We start from the raw sequence: 2,211 nt of genomic DNA, 5'->3' as shown, positions 1-2,211 counted from the left end.
ATTTCAAAGCCTTTTGTACATATATCATTATGATGTTTCAAACACTCCATATGCACACTAAAAACGTCATTGAGAACAAGAAAATAACGGAGAAAACAGTGGGTGAACGAATTCAGTGTTTGGAGGCCGCAAATATGTTGAAACAGAGGCGCGCGGCACATGGGAGGAGGGCGCGGCACATCCACGCAGTGTGACGCGTAGAGCATTTTTTCACAGTGCAATTTTGCACTGGCGCGGTGCACAGAACCCCTAAACCCAAAATTCACTAAATCTTCATCGAATTTTCTAAATCAACTCAATTTGTTTGCTCCAAATGGTATGCAGGTTCGATGTTACTTAGAGCAGGCCAACATCGTGGTTTTGACAGTCATGCAAATGATATCCATTTGCGATTTCATAATATTTGCCAAACATACGAAGAGTTCCTTGGTTCGGACAGTGGGGCAGTTGCTGAACTGAAACTACTAGTTTATTTTGCAAATGAATATGGTTATGCTAATTGGCTTTAGTTTGATGAATCAGTTGTTCGTGGCCTTGCTTATTACACAGGGACTGTCTTTGAGGGTTTTGACAAAGATCAGAAACTTCGAGCAATATGTGGAGGTGGACGTTATAACCGACTTCTTTCTACTTTTGGTGGCTCTGACATCCCTGCATGTGGTTTTGGTCTCGGAAATGCTGTCATGGTGGAATTGCTAAGGGAGAAAAATTTGATCCAAATTCTAACTCAGGAAATAGACGACATAGTTTTCCCTGTGAATGGAGAGCTTAAGTAAGCAGCTGCCATGGTGGCATCCAATTTACAAAACAAAGGGCCATTGTGGGTCTAATTCTTGAGAACAAACACCTGAAATGGGCTTTTAAGCATGCAGAAAGAGTAAATGCAAAGATGTTGTTTCTTGTCGGGCAAGCCGAGTGGGAATGCGGTGCTGTGCGTGTAAAGAATCTTGCGACCAGAAAAAAATATGATATATTGATTAGTGATTTATTATACAACTCTACATTTCATCATCTATTTCTTCAACAAAGAATCTCTCCAACAGGATTAAAATGACTTTCCAATCAATTCGACAAGGGTGCAATCAAACACTATCGAAATGCCTTAAAATGGAGTTCTGACTTCCAATAAATACATGGAGGGGTGTAATATCCAAATAAATGTATGAGGGTGTTCAGGCTTTGATGATTAAAAAAGATAACTCTCCCACGTTGAATGAAGTCACAAACGAGAAGCTAAATTTGGTCTTCAAACCATTCAAGGAGGAGTTCGAACTACAGCCACCAGCAGAGAACAAAATATCAAAGCGAAAAGTCAGAAACTGAAAGCCAAAATTAGAACGCAGAATATCTACCACGGCAGAGAGATAGGGAATGGATAGCCTATTTTGGTCTTTAGTCATGATTTCATGGGATCCACGCTACAACTTTCGCTTCTCCATTGGTCGTTTGAGTGGAAAATGTAACGCTGCCCCTTTTCAGAATAGGTGGCTGGCTCTTCAGTTTTTTTTTTGTTAGTGATGATTAAATGATTCCTTATTCTGGGTCGATCCATTTTCTCATAGAAAGCTTATTTATTGTATTGAAAAACCATTTGTAAAAGGTTGGAATTTCTGGGAGCAGTGTGGAGGACAAACCCAACGCTTTCATTGTACAGTTTTGGCAGAGATTTTAATGAAATGATGCAGCTCTGATTCCTGAGATCCATGTGATGTGAGTTTAGCATATGTTCTTCTTACTGTTTCATGAGTAAATTGTTATGTTTTCAGTTCATTCATAATCGTTTCCAGCTGAATGTTTTTAAGTAAGAAAGGTAGAATTCAGTTTATTGCTCTGCCTGGGAAAAACATTCACCCTCTGTGTGTCTTCTTCTGTCTGAAAAGGATTCATTATACATGCCCTTTTCAGCTTCTCAACAGTCTGTCCACTCCATATCATTTCATTTTGATTGCGAAACCTCATGCCTATCTTGCCTCACGAAATAATCTGTGTATTTGATTTAATTTCTCAGCTCAAGCTATTCTTTGTCCCATGCAGCCCAGGAAATTCAGTCATTTATTAAACTATCTTTTTCATATCTATTTACTAGCCTAAAATCAGTTCTCATTTTAAGTCATCTCAGATCCTATTGAGTACTTTTTCTAAGTTGACCCGGTGAGAGCCCTCTCTTGTCCTCGTAGGGCTAGTTACGAGGCTGAGCGTGGTTTGTGGTTA

The 2,211-nt window shown here is 39.4% G+C and overlaps 1 pseudogene; it reads left to right on the top strand.

Moving 5' to 3' along the window:
- Positions 1 to 329: 329 nt before the first annotated feature.
- LOC149218401 (histidine--tRNA ligase, chloroplastic/mitochondrial pseudogene) lies at positions 330 to 1,054 on the top strand (annotated as a pseudogene).
- The last annotated feature ends 1,157 nt before the right edge of the window (positions 1,055 to 2,211 follow it).

Source organism: Pinus tabuliformis, chromosome Q (assembly GCF_031772625.1).
Source record: "Pinus tabuliformis cultivar Carrire ecotype Pingquan chromosome Q, CPIR1, whole genome shotgun sequence".
In the NCBI taxonomy this organism is placed as follows: Eukaryota; Viridiplantae; Streptophyta; class Pinopsida; order Pinales; family Pinaceae; genus Pinus; species Pinus tabuliformis.
This window is presented reverse-complemented; position numbering and strand designations above follow the sequence as displayed.